The 21,420-nt window shown below is 34.0% G+C and overlaps 2 protein-coding genes across 2 annotated transcripts in view; one reads left to right on the top strand and one right to left on the bottom strand.

Annotated features, from left to right (window-relative positions):
• LOC111048856 (protein furry) overlaps window positions 1-21,420 on the bottom strand; it is a 329,691-nt gene that overhangs the window by 72,661 nt on the left and 235,610 nt on the right. The window lies entirely within an intron of this gene.
• Window positions 4,009-21,420, top strand: part of LOC111048663 (thyrotropin-releasing hormone receptor) — a 214,382-nt gene continuing 196,970 nt past the window's right edge. The window contains exon 1 of the mRNA XM_039430315.1: window positions 4,009-4,170. The gene's annotated coding sequence lies outside the window, so the exon portion shown is untranslated. The remainder of the gene's footprint in view (window positions 4,171-21,420) is intronic.

Below are 21,420 nucleotides of genomic sequence, written 5' to 3'. Positions count from 1 at the left end.
ACTCATTCAACATTACTTTGCCAACTGTTTCCATGGAAGCAATGGAATTAGATGCTAATGTAGAGATAATGGTACCTCTTCTAAGTATATTTTAATGCGGGAACCTAGAATTCTTGAAAGTTGAATCTGCTGAGAATTCTCCAGTGTGTGATAATTATAGGAGTTTGAGGGAAGTTTCAAGCCATGAAGAACATTTACCGGAATGTTCCAAATGAGCTAGTTTTATTCGATTACAAAATGTGTTGAGAACTGGGACAGCCTAGGCCTCACAAGGGACAAGCAACAAGTATTAAAGTGTAAAGTATTAATTCTAGTATATTTAAGAGCTAAAAATAATTACCAACACGTCTAACTATATAATTAATAATTTTTCATTTTTGTGAACTTACAGGTCTCCTCACATTACGCAGAAATACATAGTATTTTCTCATGTACGTCTTCGGAAGACGCAGCCGTCCTATCTCCCAACATTGAAAGCTACATCAGCATAGTGTGGATTTTAATTTTGGGAAATAGGACAGCTACGTCTTCCGAAGACGTATTTCAGCGTAACGTAACGTAATGTGAAGATACCTTCGAAATTGTATTATTCTGAAGGGCATAACATGCAACATCTCGGTTTAAGCGGAGGAAAATCAGCTGCTTGTTTAAACCCAGAATGAAACACATCATAATGAATGCATCCATAGCCACATGCAATCGTAAATTAGCGTTGAACGTAGATGGTGCATATTATGGTTCTGAATCTGATAAAAATCTAGATTCTAGATCTGAATCAATAGAAAAGTTTTCAGTTCAATAGACTGCGTGACTGAGAGTATATGAGAGTATAAGACATTCAGTACCGATGACAGTACAGAGTCTTTCTAAATGATGGACCCATTTCAAAAATTTGTATTTATTAAAGTAAGAATACAAAATGGACAACCTCTATACCAATGGAAAGAGAAAGTTTCAAAGATTTTTTAATACCTTACAAGTGTTCAATGTAGCCTCCGGCTGCTGCACGGCAAACATATACGTGGTAACCAAACTCGTCCCACACGCGAGAAAGCGTATCTGATGGTGTTATTGAGTGCACGGCAGCAGTGATACGGCTCCGCAAATCGTGCAGCAGCCGGAGACCATATTGAACACTTGTAAGGTATTAAAAAAAACTTTGAAACTTTCTCTTTCCATTGTATAAAGGTTGTCCATTTTGCATTTTCACTTTAATAAATACCAATTTTTGAAAATGGGTCCATCATTTAGAAAGTCCCTGTACTTTCTCAACTTGTTCCTCATATTTTCTCTTGCCTGTATAAACTCAGAGAGCTTTGAAACGCAAAATTTCAGTTCTCGAGAAGTAGAAACAGGTGGTTCAGGTACAGTGACATTCACTTTCAACTGTTAGCATGGTTGAACGATAAGCATTCATGTTATTTATAAGGAATGCTGACAGTTTAAATCTAACTGTAGTGTTGAATACGGACGAAAGGAGATGACATAGATTCACATAAAATTGTCAGAGTTCGTTATAAATGATATTGATGCAATTCATTCAAGCAATAATGACAGTTGGAATAGTAGACGATAGAATGTCATAAGAGATGAGCAAACATCACAGCGTTTGACAGCCCACTCACATACGCACACCAACACACGAGGAGCAGGAGAGACCAATGAGAGAATGAGAAAGAAGAATGATCATTGAGAGAGAAAAATCTGCTCAATGAGACACGAATCGGTGAGCCGAGAGAAAATTTCCTCATCAACTTTGCTATCCGCAGACTTTGACAACTTTAATGGTTTAATTTAGCTCGGTAATCGGGGCTTTCACAAACAGAACTTAATCTTGTGGCATGAGGACTTTCAAACGAGCGACTCTAATGTGAGAGCCTTTACTGCGTTGGACAACTTCTGTCTTTTCGGCTAACCACAACTTATTCACATTTGAATAATTCTGTTCTATCGAGCGGCAAACAGTACCAGACGGGTATAGTATGATTCAACTTGGTGATAGCATTCATCCAATTGTAGAAAATCGTGATGGTTAGGTCCAAAGGAACTTCAGTCACAAAAGAAGGGAGATTGCATTGAATAACTATAATCATGGTTGCGATCATTTACGAGGTGTGGCTATAAAATAACTAGACTGATATTGTAAAAAATTATATTTTCATTTTATACATAATTACTTATTATCACCTTCAATATACACCCCTTCAATATCCCTTCAACACTCCATGCAAATTTTCCATTGTTGGAAACAATGGTAGAAGTCATCCTCTGTGAACTCTTTCAGGACTCTTGCTGCTTTCTCTTGAACAGCTTCTACGGATTCAAATCTCGTACTTTTCAATGCAGATTTCATCTTAGGAAAAAGATAAAAGTCACATGATAAGGTAGATGTTCTAACACCGGGATGCTGTACTTGGTCAGGAACCGCTCAACAGATAACGCGTAACGAGCTGGCGCATTGTCTTGGTGTAAAATCCATGATTTGTCCTTCCACATTCAGGTCGTTTTTCCTACTCTTTCACGTAGAGTTCGCCTACAGATTCAGCAACTGCACGAATCAGCAACATTTTCATCCATTTTCATGTTGAAGGACGACCTGGCCGCGAATCATCTTCAACGTCTTTTCGACCATCTTGAAAACGCTTGAACCATTCAAAAAATAGGAGCCCGCAATGAACATACACTACCAAACACTTCTTTTAGTGAATTAAAGGTTTTGGTAGTGGTTTTCCAAGTTAAAAGTTAAATTTAATAACAATTCGTTGCTGTATTTTTATGCTAACCATTTTCCCGACAGAACAAAATACACGAGTTTACATTAACGTAAATGAAGGTTGTGACTCAACGAAGTTGTTTACAGGAACGAGACTGATTTCATTCGGAAGAGGAAGTCTCAAACTAAAAAACTGTTGATCAATGTTGGTTGGCGCATGCACACTCGTTTCACTGCAGCGTCAGTCCCGTTATTTAATAGCCACACCTCGTATATTTGTGCTGACATAGTGTGAATACTGAATTAGAATACTGGAAGTGGGAATAGTGGAATATGAAATAGTTTCATAGTATGGGTTGCATAGAAATATAACAGATTTACAAAGAGTATACAGTTTGAAAAAAGCCATAGCAGAGTTCAATTACAGTCTTGCCGCAACTGATTTACCCTAGTGAACTTTTATTAGGTTTAACAGCCAAAGTGTTTCTGACCCTTCTTCATGTAGGCAACAGATCTTGCGATCGATTAGTCCAATTTGTAGATTATTTTTGGAAAGTTTCTTAATCCTTCATTGAATCCGTTTTCTGGAGAAGTGCTTATCGTAGTTTCAATTAGATATTGGTAGTTTTCAAAAAGCTTTAAATTTGAATTGTGGTGCTTCATTTAAACTTTCCAAAAAGTGAGCCTCTAGATGTACGTACTGACTTATGCGCCACAAACACACGCATTTCACTTTTCATCAGCTGATATTCATTATATTCATCATACAAATATAAATTAGATCTCTATAATACTGTTTCTGTACAAATACAGATATACTGAGCATAAAATCAGCTGATACAAAGTGGAATGTGCGTGTTCGTGGCGCATAAGTCAGTTGGCACCCCAGTATTTCTCCCCTTAGTCACCTTAGTCAGATTTCTTCCCCTTAGTCAGATTTCTTGATTGCAGTTTTCATTCAGATTTGCTAATTGTCAAAAACCTCATAGAAACTAAGAGCTAGAGAAAAATAATAGATTTTTTTCAAATCATGAGAATATGAAGATATTGTGATAACGTATTTCAATAATCATAAAAATAAACCATGGAAAATGATTTTTTTGAAAACATTGTCAGTAAGGATTTAGTGATTGGCAAGAGTCTACATTCTTATAAATTAAGGAGACTAAAAACTAAGAAGAAATTGCAAGCAGAGATTATTTTGGTGATTGTTTAGTTGTTTAGCGGGTGGTTGGCAGACATGAATGCGCATCTCGGGAGCGTCGCGACGTCGACCGACGCCTACACCGAAGTCAGTGCGCCGTCAACACTCGCAACTGCAACGTATCAGCGCACCGCGACGCCACGCGACGCGAAAATCGGCGAAACGCGCGCGAAATCAGCGTGACCGAAACTGAGTGAAATTAACTATGAAAATGGACTAAGACGAACGACTCTGTCTGGTTGGCTTTTACAAGGTAGGAAATCAATACACGTTCGAAGTTGGAAACAAAAATCAATAAATTTGATTTAGTTGATAAAAAATTCACTTCTTAAATAAAATTGAATGAAGTTGATAAAACATAATTGTTGCTGAAGAAAATCAGACAGCGCAAACATGAACATTACAAAAACTTTATTGGAAGATGGGAAGTTATTTCAAAGGGAATGAGAAGCAGTAACAAATAAAAATAGCGACACAAATATTTTTTAATTGCACCCCAAATGATAACACTTATTTTAGGCCCTTGTTTAAATGGAAACTGAAATTAAATGGTGGATGAATCTTGTCGTATATTCAAGGTGTTGTAACAGATAACGAATTAATGTATTCACTATTCAATAATAGAGTCAAGTCAAGTTATGCAAATTCTACTTTAAAACTTGTATGAAAAACTTTAAATTGGGAAACTTTTATGAAGAATAATGCATTCTAGAATTTGGGTAAGCATTGTTTCAATGCCAATAGAATGTGATGTAATAGAAATCTACAAGGAGACGGTACCGTACGTGGATGATTGAAATGAGAACATATCTAAGGTTTCATTTGGAATTGGCGATCTTGTCAGGATCATAATTGGAATTATGTTGAATTATAATATTTGGTATATTGTTAAAGAATAAGATTAATCCAAGACTTGGGTCCTAAATGTTAAAAAAATCACAATTTGTAAAGTGAAGTAAAGGGGTGGAATAATATCTGAACTCTCTTGTATATTGCTAACATTCTAGTGAAAAGAAACAGTAATTAGAAGTAGTTGATTTTCATTCTTTGGAATACCATCAGGATTGTCAATGTAGAATAAAGAATATGTTCAATTCTCAATCAATTTGATATGCACGCTCCACGTGACATTGAAATGAAAATTGAATTCCTGACAACTGACAAAGTGTGCTGTGTTTTATGATTTCATTAAAAGTTTTTCACTTGGAAAGAAGAGAGAGATAGTGTTTGCTATAAGCCAGGGAAGATATTAGTCTGTTTCAATTTGCAACACATAGGTAAAATATATCAGTTACATACAATGAATAAATACATCAATATATTATTATACGAATCGAAGATCAATATTGCAATAATTATTGATACAATAAGACCCGGTTGTCAAAAGCCGGTTGAATTTTTGAAAAGGCGGCTTCTCTGATTGGTTCTCGTGGAATTAATCACGGTTAAAATTTAACCGGCTTTTGTACAACCGGCACTATGTCAATAAAAGAACACGATTCTTCATTTATTTTATAATAATCGATTAGTGTACTGTTAATGTTAGGGTATTAGTTTCAAACTGTTAAGGTCTTAGTTAATTCTATTAACTTCCATGATATGCGTACAGAATGTGGTATCATTATATTAATGAAAAAATAACAATATATGAAGACTAATATCTTCAACAATGCACAAAGCACAGGACTTATAAGATTGATTTATTGGATATTTCATGGGTTCAGGTAAAGAGAATGGCCTATAGGTTTGCATTCATATTGAAAAAAAAATTGAAACAGACAATCTAACCACTAACCGATTTTGACAATATATTGTTAGATGGAGGAGCATTGAAATGACATTCTATTACAATTTTGACCTATAATTGCTGCTGCTGCTTGTAATTAGCTGGAGCTGGCAGCTCTTGTGAAATAAATTGGATTTTATCGAGTATGCAGATCTTATTGCAGTTATCTTCACTTCTCATTGTTTTCAAGTCTGGGTGCAACTTGAAATACAACATACATAATACTACCAACAATGGTCTGATATTTGGAGAACGACATGAATAATTATTACGGAACAAGAAAATTGATGATACAGTGAGATTCACTTGAAACTATTCAGAATTTCACACAAAATAACATCAATGCTCCAAACTCAAACAATGCTGACAGTTTAGAGTGAATTCCATCGTAGATGTTGAATAATAATGGAAGTGGAGTCGAGAGTGTTGAATTTGTACGACAATTTATTAACAATAGCGGACGCACCATGTAAGTTGAATAATGTATTGTATAATTCGTGGCGATCTGCCAAGGGTTAGCAAAATATGGCTTGCGTACCAATTATGTCCTGCTGTTTTATTTCTGCAGTTGACTGAGTATGTATTTTGACACAAGAAATCTTGAAAAAGTCAAAGATATTGCTCTATAAGTTTCCAAGCTGTCAAATTAATATGATCGATGTTTCCCAGAGGAAAAGAAGTTTACACTCACTGGAAAGTTGAAACAAAGTTTGGTTGTTACAAAGTCCATAACAGTTCAATAATATTGGACGATACGGAATAAGTAAATAAGTGAACTTGGCCTTACTGATAATCCATAAAAATGATAGAAATAACTAGGACATTTAATCGATTCATTTGAAATTTCATTTAGCTAATACAATAATTATAAGGGATCAAACCACAATCTCAGTAATTTACGATTTGGGATTCTAGGGATAGCATTCCATCGATTTAAATGGTTTAGTTAAACCAAAATAATGGAGTACACACTATTATGTGATGGAATCGGCCAATGAGAGCGCTATGTTGGAGTGGACTTGTACTGGCAGAAATGAAGTTTAGCTAACGAGTTCTCGCTTGTGATTGGTCGATTGTTTATGAATGGAGGGGTTCTTATTATTGTTCAATAAATAGATTTCCCATAAATGATCATCAATTAAATCTAAATGGTTGTTTGTAATAATAACTTCAGCTACTAACAGGTAAACTGGAGACTTACATCAAGGAGAGCCGACCCCAAATAATCAGAAAGAAGAAGAAGAAGAAGAAGAAGAAGAAGAAGAAGAAGAAGAAGAAGAAGAAGAAGAAGAAGAAGAAGAAGAAGAAGAAGAAGAAGAAGAAGACTAACAGGTAAACTTGAACAGTAGGAGAATTATTAATATCACAATCAGTTCGAATAAATGCAAGGGTGAGGGGGTGGGTTAAACTATACGTAGCTTGTCTAATGCACCAATAGATAGGGATATGCAGTGTAGGTAGGGATAGGTAGTAAGGGTTCGGCGGTATTCTTGAGTTTGATGAAATTCTGCTACGAATAAGTTCCTTTTCATCATTTATAAATTATCTGCATTTTTTAATATTAGGCTATTTCATTTTTTTATAGAATCTCTAGTACACTTTGATTTTGAAATATCTAAGTATCTTTCGTCTTTGAAATTGAAAGGTTACTATCTACAATGATTCTAATATAGAAACTATCAAGTAGTCTTGTAGAAAAAAGAACTGTGTAATATTATTATTTGCATAAACCTGTACTATTAAGGCTGTTTGGTACACGCACATCTTTTAATTTTTAATTAAATTGGATAATCTTTTTCAATACAATTGTTAAGATCATTATAGGAGTGAGAAAAAGTGGCAACTGTTATTTTTAAGTGCTCTAGTAAGCGAGTTATGTGTTGTTGAAGTGCTAAACTCTGTTTTCATTCCAGATCATAAACGGTTTCGGATTTTCCAATGGAGTTTTTTTTTACATTCAGTATATAATTGGCTTTGTTCTAATATGCGTTTTTCGCGATTATTGCCAAAATAAACAAGTTATCGAATTTTCAAAAATGTTACTTTTTTATTCATGAACGATATGGGGAATAAAATGTTTTAGTTTGGAGAGATACATTTTTTGAATTTTTAAGAGAAGTTCTAATAATATAGTCGAAACCGTTTATGATCTGGAAAGAAAACGCAATCTAGAAAGTTAGCACTTCAACTACCAATAACTTGCTTATTAGACCACTTAAAAATTTCAGTTGCCACTTTTTCTCACTCTTAACAATTATATTGGAAAATATTATCCAATTTAAATAATAAAAAAGTGTACCGAACAGTTAATGTTACCATTACTATATGATATGACTCCTGACATTAGAAATTTGATAGACTGACACTATAGATTTGGTTGAATGAAAGATCTACTGAATAAACCATTTATATTCAGACTCCCATTCACAAATAAGAATGAAGGTGAAAAATAAGATTCCATTCATATCTCTTCAACCCACACTCGTTCTTTTCTGCATGCAATACCTCCTTTTCACAGCTTTCTCTTTCTTCCCTCTCTCTCTCACATGTGAAAAGTCTACGAAGGGATGAAGAAGAAAACGTGAACATGGTGGGCTTGATAAAATATGAACCGTAATTCCCTCTTTAAGCTCGCCCCGTGTAGCTTGAATCTAAATAAATTTCAGCAATCCCCCAAAAGCTTCACCAAACACAATTTTGGCAAACGGCCCTCCTTCCAATGTAACCACATAACCACCAACTCACGACTCTTTGCATAGTCCACGATGAAAACATGGGGCATCAGGTCCAACTTACATTGTAGCTTTACTTTTTTTCAGCTAAACATTTTCATTTCTTTAATGGCATGTAAGATGTGGAATTTATTTTCGTCTCTATTTTTTATCTTTGGAATGGTAGAAGTCAATAATGGAGGAAACCTTCCAATAAACTTTCACTGAATTGGAATAGGTTACTTTTTGTGGAACTTCTAGTTAATGGTTATAAGAGGTCAATAATTCCTTGTAAAGCGGGACGTGAAGTATAGATATAGAGTATTATACACGATTTCATGTGATACTGTTTTAATCCTAGGTACGATCTATATGCTGTAATATTATGAATGAATGAATGAATTTTATTTGCCAAAAACAAAATACAAAAAACTTTACAAAAAATAAATATAAGTATATGCTACTGTACTTAAACCAAGGTACATACATTTATTTAATTAGATATAATAACGATATGATATCCTTCATATTATAAATAATAGTTATAAAATGAAGATTCAATTTATGTTCACATGCATATACAATAGGTGAGGCAAAAACACCGGCAAAAGGAAGATTCCTTGTGCGCCAGTGTGAGTCGTAAATCAGCTTAATCAGGGATGTAATATATAAACTTGAATTTAGCGTATGAAGTGTTCGAAAATATAATTTATAATATGAAGTTAATTATTGTATAAAAGTCAACGATTGGAAATAATTCAAGTTCAGCCATGCCTCTATGGCCCTTTTTCATTATGAATCTTATAAATTTAAATATCATGTTTATCATTAATCTCGATAGCTTCAACTCTTAAATAGGTTACCGATAAACAGACTCAATTTAATTTTTTTTTCACTTTCCTTATCCTAGTTCTAGCCTAATTCCAATATCCGTCCTTTATTATCTAATCTAGAATTATTTGATGGCAAGTAGGCTGTTAGAAAAAAGAAAGACTTGTTTTCTTTCATCACTGTTCTTGATCTTCAAGATGTCAAGCATGATGAAAACCTTTCAACTTACAATAAACTTTGCTTGAATTCACATTACTTACTGGTAAAACACTTGAAATGGCAAACATGATGGGAAAATTCAATAAACTCTGATTAAATTTGAATTACGTTCAGTAAAACAAATGGTTCCGGATTGTTATGGTTATCTTTTTGAACATGTCAAGAAAATTAATGATTTATTTCTATATTTTTCAACTGAAAAATTTCTAGATTTGTTCAATATTAGTGTAGGGATAGGGATAATAATATTGTGTATGATAAATAGGATTGTAGATAGATAAAGAAATAGTAGTGTATGTACAATATGATTATACTCGTACCACATATAAAGAAATATAAATACAACTCTATCCCGCTTATATTAATTATTGATTATGTTGATTGAATAATCAAATGTTTGTTTTGTTGTTATACCTTGAAATTCGATTGACACAGCAATGTAAGGTCTTCAAACATTATTTTAATGGAATGCATCAGGTTAAAGCGATTCTCAATAAAAAACATTTTACCAGATGATACGTTGTAAATAATACCAGATTCCATACATCCCATACCAATAACGAATAGACTGTGATCAATGGAAAATTTGTTTTGTATATTCACAGAATTCAACCTCTAACAGGAATATTCGCTCAAAAAAAAAAACAAAAAAATCTGGTGTGGTACACTCACACAACTTTCCTTGCTCATATTTGAAACTACGATCAAACTTCTGTATATGTGTATATTATATAATTATTGTTTTCAGAGTACTTTTTCCTTAGTGTAAATTGTGAAATTCGATTATTTTTTTAGTCGTAATTTTTTTAAAGTCGTCAAAACAGCTGTTCTACAGATGAAATATCTCGACTATGTGTTATTTTTATGAACTGCGCTACCTACCTACCTCATGCACGAGAAGGAGGTTACTAAGTCCATTTCTCAAGGATGGGGTGGACCCCCCATTAGTTTCTCAGAGATGAGACTTATGGCAGTTGATAGGGCTGATAAATAACTATACAGGGTATGAATTTGAAGAAAATCGTTAGAGCTGTTTTCGAGAAAATCGTGAAAAACATGTTTTTTTTTAGTAATTATCCGCCATTTTTCTCAAGAATATTACGGAGCTCCTGCAATTTTCCCAGAATTGAGACTCATGTCAGTTCATAGGGCTTAAAAATAGCTATATTACCCATGGTATAAATTTGAAGAAAATCGTTAGAGCCGTTTTCGAGAAAACCGTGAAAAACATGGTTTTTTAGGGATTATCAGCCATTTTTCTCAAAAATATTACGGAGCTCCTGCAATTTTCCCAGAAACGAGACTCACGTCAGTTGATAGGGCTCATAAATAGCTATCCATGGTATAAATTTAAAGAAAATCGTTAGAGCCGTTTTTGAGAAAATCGTGAAAAACATGGTTTTTTAGTAATTATCCGCCATTTTTTCCGCCATCTTGAATTGAATTTTATTGAATCTCTTATTGTCGGGTCCTCATGGTATAAGGACCTTAAGTTTAAAATTTCAAGTCAATCGGTTAATTAGGAATGGAGTTATCGTGTTCACAGACATACACACATACACACACACACACACACACAACACACACACACACACACACACACACACACACACACAGACCAACACCCAAAAATCATGTTTTTGGACTCAGGGGACCTTGAAACGTATAGAAAACTTGAAATTGGGGTACCTTAATTTTTTTTGGAAAGCAATACTTTCCTTACCTATGGTAGTAGGGCAAGGAAAGTAAAAAAACTGGAAGTTAGGAGGATTTGAGATGGGAATGTGCATGAGCTGTACGTGTACTTTTCTCTACATCTAGCGTTCTAACCTCATCGGGTACGGTATCACAACGTTTTCAAATACTTTCTGCCATCTTTCAATGTCATAACAACCACAGACATAGAACATGATCAAACAGAAAATTGATTCTTAGAATTTTTGCTATAATATATCAATCAATCAGATAGGAATAGTTTTAGAACTTGAGTTGAATAGGCATTCAAACAAAAGTAATGAATGTGTCACCCTAGCTTATATTATGTGCTTCCGAAACTTCAACATTTGATGGTTGAAGAGGAACTTTCCTGAGATTAAAATTAAAATAGATGATTGAAAGCATTATTTGTGCTTCATAATAGAAGCAACTAAATGCGATAAAGGTGTACTGGACACTAATGACTTTCATCCTCTTCAAGAAAAGAACTTGAAAACTCTCTGTTGAAGATGATAATTAAAATCATTACAATTTGAAAATCTCCTTTACCATTGTTACTGACGAATGTGGATGGAGAGAAGCTTTGATTCGTTCTATTTGGAACAGAATCGATAGTTTTTCTGCAATAACGTCATATTTCATAGTTGAACGGCTATTTTAAAACAATGATTAAAATAATAAAGGTGATGTATTTGTATTCCGGGGAGATTGAAGAGCAATATTTGACAATCGTAACGTCACTTTCGGAAAACTCATCCGTTCTCTCTCTCTATTCCACTCTTGACTTTCTCTAACTCTTTCTCTTCCTCTCTCACTCCCTCACTCTCTCTCTCTCTCTCTCTCTCTCTCTCTCTATCATTTTCCATAACTCTCTCTCTCCCTCTCGCCCTTCTGGGTTTTAAATAAAGGCAGCTATTCAATGCAATCATCCTACTATCTATCTCCCTTCATTCATTCTTTCTTTCATCTACCATGACTCTCTCTCTCCCATCACTCACTCTCTCTGATCACTCTGTCTATACGCCACTACTCTTTTATTCAACACGCAGAAAATTTCACAAGTTTATTCAAATTTCATCACCCCTTCCATGTTGTTTATTTTAGACTGGTCGTGGTATTTTTGAACAGTCCACTTAATTTTGTATTCTCAGTTTAAAAAGTTGAATAAAATGACAAATGGAATTCCGCTATTATAACAACAGTATTTATTTATTATTCATTGAAAAAGGCTAATTAGACTGGTCCAAAAGTTTAATACGTGAAAGTTGCTTGAAAAAACATTGTTTGAGTACCAATGGTATTTTCTGATTATCTCATAAAGCTTTTGATAAAAGGAGAGAGTACATTCATTATTTATTAACATTAGTAAACTGGGTTGCTTATCAATATTGCTGGATTTTTCTCCCAAAGGTTTTTCAACATATTTAATGGGGGTGGATTTTGTGGCCGCCCGTAATTAAGCCACAACTCGCTTTCAATCTCATATAAAATCATAATTTTGAATTTTAATTCAAGTTTGGAATTTTTGATGCAATGTTTATCAGGAAGATGAGATAACACCAATGAAGATTCATAACTGTCTGAACGATTGTCTAGCATTTTTTCAATGTCAGACAATACATTTTGAAACGAGTTAGAATGTGTGTGTATTTTTATTCATATCGATTTTTAATAATGAAATCACACACTCATTCCTATTTCAAATTATTTGATAAACATTGTTAGTTTTTGGCAGACATATTCTATTTACAAGTCGATGGACAAGAAGAAGGATTTGCTCTTACAATAAAGGATCAATATGAGTGTTTTTTCTTTCAAAGAAATTATTGAAATACATTAAAAAAATCAAATACATTTTCATTTCAAATAATTCGATGAACATTGACGTCAGATGTATCTTACTTCTAAGTCAAAAGAGGAGAAGCTCTCACAAAGAAATATTCTACCTTTAGCAGAAAACGCACTGAAGTTGAGAGGATGTCAAGATGGGCGATATATATTTATGTTGTCGAAAGCAATTCTATTGTTCCAGTAGGCTGGAGTAGGCTAGACTTTCTGACTGCGGTACACTCACGGTAAAATCCAGAGACACAGTATATTTTGGTGATTGTTATCAGAGATGAACGGAGAAGTTATCTTTGTTATTTCCTCGAGCCTTCGAGACAGAAATACTCTTCCGATAGGAGATACGTTTACCTACCACTTGTAACCTTTTAAAAGTTGGGGAAAACAGATTGAAACAATATGCTTTTGATCAGAATGAACTTCAAGAGTGCTAGGAATAATATTCCCAAATATATTGGAGAGGAATGTAAACATCACAGAATAACTGAGCTCTTCAAAATAAAATACACATTGGGAGAACCGGAAATTAAAAATTTGTATAACGTTGTTTACAGATGCCACCACTTAATATTCAATTTTAATAGCAATGATTATGAAATTTAATTTTTCAAATCTGAATTGAAAAAAGGAATTCCAACTAAAATGTTATAAAACTGAAAGATGATGAAAATTATAGACACGTTTTCTTTCGAGCATAAGTGAAATTGAATATCAAATCAGGGAAGAAAAATTGATAATGCTTACGGAGGATGTGATAATAATCATGCTTACTTATGTAAGATCATCTAGTTACTATATTACTATTGATTGAGTATCAAGTATCATCACACATGAGTGATAGGTTTGTCACATATACGTCGTATCAAGTCCTATGCAAACAGCAATAACGTATCAATTCCGACAAGTTTCCTAGCTACTATTAACAGTCACCTATATTACAAGATTGCAAATTGTCTGCATATGACGCACGAACAACAATCTTGAACTATATACTCCGGCAAATGTCACCGCATGTGATCAAATTTGTTGCAAGTTTCTCATAAATCATCAGACATTGCTTTTCAATAACTCCACGACAACAAATTACATTCCGTGAAGTCAACTGATCTTATAGAAATAGTGATCGAACGTACCGGGACATCGAAAGTTCTGATAATTCAAAGCAATAATGCTCCACTACAAAATATATTTTATAAAAATGAAGGTGTATAGAACAGTAATATTCTTTGGCAATAATATTCTAAAGCACAGAGTAAATAGCATCGATTTTCCTGCATAGCAGGAAAACTGGCAAACCTTGACTTCCAATGTAAAAGTTGTCCGTCAATGGGAAGATGATTGTCTATAAATCTATAATCTTAGTATTGCTCTATATAATACATATATAATACATGTATGTTTTGTTGGGATCACATCTCAGAATTCAACAGAAATTGCACTTCTCCTAAAGGTTTCGGGAAGGAAGTTGGTGATTTTTTTCTTTTCATTAGTACCTATTTCTTGAGAGAATATACACAGAAAATAACATGTTAAGCATGAAATATCATAATCAAAATGATATATAATTACAGTAGAAGATGCCCTTGCGGAAAATTCCAAGGGAACGGTGTCAAAGTAACGGAGGATATAAAAACAATCTTTAAAATATTTGTCGTATTTTTGTCCATTTTGATAGAATTAAATCATTTGAAGTTTTTTCACACTCTGATAATTCAACATGGATGATTATGCAGGAAATTTGAACTATTAAAATGCTAAATAGTTCCAGTGATATTGTCAGAAATCAAACATTGAAGTTGACAACAAAACATACAACTTTGAATAGCCCAACTCTAAAAAATTCAAAACAATAATAACTGGAGCCAATTCCTCAATAAACCCCTCGATGATGACAATAAATCTATTGGCGGGAATCGGGTGGAAATTGCTCTGAATTTGAAATTCAAGTATTGTGAATTGAGAATCAATCGGCCTTGTAATATTCCATTGACTGGCCGTCGACGTTCTCCATGTAACATAGCAGCCCTGCACCCCTAATTTGGAATTCAACATAGATTATACATTGGCATACTGATGCCCGACTTGTGAACATTGCACTAATATAGTGCTGCCTCATCAGCTTATCTCAATCCTTTGAGCTGGACCTATACTTGGTTGCTTATTAGATGTTGGCCTAAATTAACACACTAACATGTGGATCAGAATGTAGAATTGAACACGGTCATGAGGTCATAACACTGGCACTGACCACAGATAAGGATAGGAGAAATATAAGAGGAAAATATAAGAAATATATACAGGAAAAATCCTTTTTCGTCTGTGATTTGACACAGTGAGGTGAAATCTTGAAACTGAATATGTTTCCAATTAATTGGAATAATTTGTTGATAGGTGAGCAGGTCAACCATCCCAACTGTTTTTGATTGAACAGTACGTAGTTTGATTGGAAATGTTTAGTTCTCTTTTTCGACTAATTAAGAGCAATAGAATAGTGTTTCAATTCTTCATTTTGTTGTTCAGTCTATTCATCAATAACTAACTCTTCTGGTCAAATCAATTGCATCGAATTATATCATTTTTGTTGTTATTCCTTAGAAGTTTCAATACAATAATTTTCACACATAGAAGTCATCAGTAATAATTATTGTCAGATACATTTATTGAGGAATAGAAATCTGGTCCAGGGAGACTGGAATAATCGCAATAAATGGCAGATGGGATGCGAGAAACGGCTGGAGCTGTAAAATAGACTCGCTTATATATATACATTTATTGAAATCGGAGAACATGCTATACAGTTCCACTGCCCTATCAAATGTTATTATGTTATTCGTTTGCTTGGGCAAGTATTATCAACAAAGCTTCTCTACTTTTATAACATTTCATTCGATAACAGTAAGAACATTCAAAATCATCAACATATCAGATATTACAAACACGTGAAACTGTTTGAAGATTATGGAACAATTTGAAACAATATCAAATAAACAAGCGAGATCAAATTTCGAACAATCATTCCTTTCATTGAATCTAGGCATTTGGAGCACGACAAAACTGATGAGTACAACTGACAAAGAGAATGCTCCAATTTTTATTCTTTTCTGGGGTCCTGCAGAATCCATTTTCAATTTAAGATAGATTGGGAAGTATTTTCTGATGTACTAAGAATTGGAAAACTCCAAATTGCAATATCATATTTTTGCAAGAAGAAGTCACTCTCGAAGTCAATCAAGTCCGAGTAGGCATTGTCAATGCTGGTTTGATTTCGTCGAGCCTATTCTCATCCCACAAGTATTTTATGAATACAGAATATTAATCCCGATTACACATAACTTGGTGGTACAATGGTCTTTGAATCTTTCCCTCTGGAACTTATTACCAATATGGGTAATCCCAATTTGGGAGGTAACTCTAAAGATAGCTGGAAATTGTTAAATTCATTAATCGAGGAAAATAAAAGCGACGAGAAAATAAAGCAAATTGTCAATAATAATGGGGAAGCGATCGAGGACGAGGTTGGAATTGCCGATGAACTCAATAAACACTTTGCTCTAGTATCATCCACAAGAAATGCTTTAGATGGGGAGGGCCCTCTGGAACCAAGGAATTCAGAATTAGTAGACAAGCTATTTCCTCAACAAGTAAAATATCCAGGTTCGATGGTCTTTTTTCCTATTACAGTCTCAGAGGTCAAAGCAACAGCCATGTCAATGAAATCAAGAAAAGCTCCTGGATTTGACAATATTAGAGCTGAGTTGTTGAAGAGTATGATAGAACACTGACGTACTGACGTATTTATATAATCTAAGTCTGAGCTCTGGTATTTACCCTACACAACTAAAAACTGCAATAATCATACCATTATTCAAATCAGGAGATAGAAAAAACCCCAACAACTATAGACCCATTGCACTTTTGTCAGTTTTTGCCAAATTATTGGAAAGGCTGGTACGAGTTAGGCTAGTTAGTTTCTTATCAAAGAATAATTTTTTCAGTAAAAATCAATTCGGTTTTCAGAAGGACGTAACACTGAAGATGCTATGCTCAAACTAACGTCAGAAATATACAATGGTGTGAATAATAGTAAAAAATGTGCAAGTTTATTTATTGATATAAGGAAGGCATATGACACAGTAGAACATAAAATTCTAATAAATAAAATGAATAACGCCGGCATAAGGGGAGTATGTAACAAATGGTTTGCAAGTTTCCTTGCGGACAGATCGCAGCAAGTGAGAGTAGGTGACGCATTAAGCTCCAAGAGATACTCATCCTGTGGCGTTCCGCAGGGATCAGGATTATCAGCCGAATTATTCCTGATTTATATGAATGAAGCAGAAAACACACAACCTCTAGCTATTCCCTCTCATACCGATAAGTGCAAAAATCTTGACATGTACTGCAACTGTGACAGAATTGAGGAGTCTGAGTCTGTAAAATACTTAGGCGTAATAATCGATTCCAAGCTCAGCTGGGCACACCACATACAAAAATTGAGAGAAGAGTTAAGGGTGACATGTAGAAAATTATATTTCATCCGCAAACTCTGCCCTAAGCACTTGCTGAGAACGCTATATTTTGCACTTGTCGAGAGCAGGCTGCAATACGGAATAACGGTTTGGGGAGGTGCATACTTTTCTGTTTTAAAACCAATCTTAACTGGGCAAAAATACATAATTCGCACTATAGCAAACAAACCTCGCTTAACAAGTTCACTGCCGCTGTTCAGGGAATGGGGCCTTTTGCCTTTGAGATACCTGTACTTCTATAAAGTATTACTAACTTTTTACAATAGGAGTGGACACCTTGTCAATCCACGGCGGGAAACTTGTGGACTCGTTCAGCGGGAAGTCTACTTCCCCCAAAACCAAACAAAGAATGCTTTCGTAGATTTTATTCCTATGTAGCCCCTAAAATATTCAACAACATACCAATCGTGGCAAGAAAGCAAACATGCTATCTAAAACTCAAAAAAGAAATTAAAAAATGGCTGTTAACAATGGATGAGATCGAAGACCTATTTAAAAAAATAGTAAATTCACAAGCTAAGATTGCACCCATAAGCCACAATACACAAACAGAATTATAATTAAAATAATAAGCTTGAAAGGTACGGAGCGAGCTATTTTCTTTTTTCTTTCTCACGCTTGCTTTTGTTTTTAACAATAACTGGCAGAGCCGCTTTTCATCATTCATCTCTCTCTTTTCATTTTCAACATAGATTAATGTTCATTGTCATAACCTCATTCTTCATATTCTCTTAAAAAAAAACAAACTTTCAGTTTTACACTACAATATTCTACTAGACATAAGGTAGCACTGTCTCCATCATTCACTTTCATTTTTTATTCAAATATTAATAACTCTTGTAAAATTCCGACTGTAAGCTCTTTTGTTAGAATATTTACATTTCTTGGTTTAAGTTAATTTATTTTTAATTGATTGCATCAAATAAATTATACAATGGACTTTGATGGCAACTCCCAAAATAGAATTTTTCTCGGGAGTGTCTTCTCAATAGAATAATTATTTCTTGTAGTAATGTTGTGTTTGTAATGAATGCTTATTGAGAAATAAAATTATTATTATTATTATTATTATATCTTTCTCCGAATTAAATAAATTATCTCGAGGCATCATGCTGTACGATAAACAACACCCCTGGTAATACAATGAAGTTTTATTGTTTTTGGTACGTAAAAAATTGAAAAATGTGAAAAGAGACTACTGGAAAATTAAACTAACAGGGAAAATATTTCCTTGTCCCAGCACGAAGAACCTGTTCATTGAATAATGTACCAGAACAGTGAGTATTGCATTTACGACGATAACAATGTACAATTTAAGGATTCCCACTCAATAAAATTCAGTCTAGAATTCAATTATTTTAATTAATGAGCAAGGTAACCAAATGTAGTGAGTTCTACAGATTGAAATCAATTCCAATTTACCATCAGTCACGAAGTAAATAGGATCAGGATGTTCATCAATAAAATTTGGTGTCTGGTTTCTCTGAATGCAATAGAGTTTGTAACAAACAACTCTATTCCAATAGCAATTAATTAGGATGATTGGATTCTGGTGAATTATGATACAATACATACCGAATGTAGGACTAATCATTGTCAAATTAGACTTTCATTTCCGTGAAAACAGATCGGTAATATGCTTTGATGTAATATGGCCATCATTTTCAACATCAATCTCACATAACTCATTTATTAGTACTGGTACAATAATGGTCGGGTGATATACTTCATAATGGGCAATATAACTCATAAATAAGTGATATAACTCATTATCGATAATGTCGTATAACATCGATAAATTCATTACAAGATTGCAGCAGAGAACTGAAAATCATAGGATAATGAAAAGGTAACTGGTGAAGCCTGCCTGACCATTAATGCTTCCTTGTGTTATTTATGGAACACTTCAATTTGGAATCACAAATGATATCGGATACGCTTAATTGTATGAATGGGAATGATTATTTTCAATAACTTACGATACTGAATGTCGATAAATAAAAGACTATCATAAGTCTGAATTATATTCTTCAACCTTGGAAAATCACTTCATTGTTATCAAATAGAACGACTGGCACTCATATTTCATCAATAATTTAATAAATGCGTTTATTGAATAAATTCGTTCTATTTAATAACAAAAAGTTATGAACTATATTATAGTATTCAGAATACTGCATTGTATATATTATACAGAGTGAATTATATGTATGAGAACCCTTCAACATATCATTCAATCTCTACAGAGCCTCTACATGGATACTACAATTCGTCTGCAAGTAAAGGAGGGTTTGACTGATGCCATTGGCATAAACAAAGGGTTTAGACAAGGTTGTTGTATATCGCCGACTCTATTTAATATTTATGTTGACGACATGTTACGCACATGGAAAACTTTAGTGGACTCAGGTTTACAGCTCTCAACCCATAGTTTTGTAAATTCAATTATGTATGCAGACGACTTAGTAATAATTCAGAGAAATGAAGATTCCTTACAAAAATCAGTTTTCATGTTGGACAGAGTTGCTGAAAATTACAATTTGAGAATATCAGTTATAAAAACCAAATCAATGGCATTCAAAGAAAATATCCAATTAGAACCAAAATAGAATTGAACGGAAAATTAATAGAGCAAGTGAAAAATTTCAACTATCTTGGTAATGATGTAACATATGATACAGATATTGATGTATACAATAAAATTTCAAAGTTTCAGAGAATATGTGGCACTATACATAGAAACCTCAAAAATAAATCAAGACAAGAACCGAATAAAGTTCTATAATACCATTGCAGTTCCGACTCTCCTATATGGAAGTGAGAATTGGATTCACACACGTAGAATGAACAGTCGAATTCAAGCTGCAGAAATGAGGTTTCTAGAGTTGATAGAATCAGAAATACTGATATAAGACAGGCTTTATTGGTTGCTCCTCTACATGAAAGAATTATTCAAAATAGACGCAACTGGTGTAGTCATTTGGATAGAATGCCACCTGGAAGAATTCCCGTTGTAATCCAAAACTATAGACCTACAGGAAAAAGAGATGTAGGGAGACCAAGAAAGAGATGGGTACCGGAACAGGTTCATTAACAAACCTAATTCCTGAAGTGAAGATGAGAACCCTTCAATAAATTGGAGATTGTTGTAGATATAATACTGTAACTTTCAGGATAAGTTATTGGTCGAATACTCTACCTTTTGACGTACAGTTGAATTTCAACCACTCACAAGGGGGTGACTTAGGGGTTGTAACTCGAATATTTTAAATGTAAACACCTATTAAGTGGTGCAACATTTTTAAGGCCCTTTTAAAACAAGAAAGATGACATCGATAAAAATGTTCTATGATACTTGTATCCATAATGGCGGCTGATTGAAGTTTTAGTTTTTAAGGAAAGAGGTGTTTTAACTCAAATATTTTGAATTTAAACACCCATTGTGTGATACATCATTTTAAAGGCCTTTTCAAAACGAGATAGATGACATCAATAAAAACTTTCTACGATACTTTTAGTGATACACTCGATACACTCTGAGTGATTCAATTCTACAGTAGGAAAATGCTTGTCCTGCGCTAGTCAACAGCCACACGGATTGGGATGGTATCCAAAAGATGCTGGATGAAAGAATAGAGTTGAACTCGCCATTAAGAAACGAATAACAGATTGATCGGGAGTTAGAGAAGTTTGTTACTGATATCCAACAGGCAGCAATACTCCACAATTCAGAAGAAGAACCACTGGAAATAATTGCCCTGCGGAAATCAGAGAAATGATTGTGGAAAAACGAAGAGCAAGAAGGAGATGGCAGCAATCGCGTTCCCCTCAAGGCAAAAGAGTTTTAAACAATCTAACTCAAGAAC

Source organism: Nilaparvata lugens, chromosome 6 (assembly GCF_014356525.2).
Source record: "Nilaparvata lugens isolate BPH chromosome 6, ASM1435652v1, whole genome shotgun sequence".
In the NCBI taxonomy this organism is placed as follows: domain Eukaryota; kingdom Metazoa; phylum Arthropoda; class Insecta; order Hemiptera; family Delphacidae; genus Nilaparvata; species Nilaparvata lugens.
Note: the sequence above shows the minus strand (reverse complement) of the source record. Positions and strands in the feature narration are given on the sequence as shown.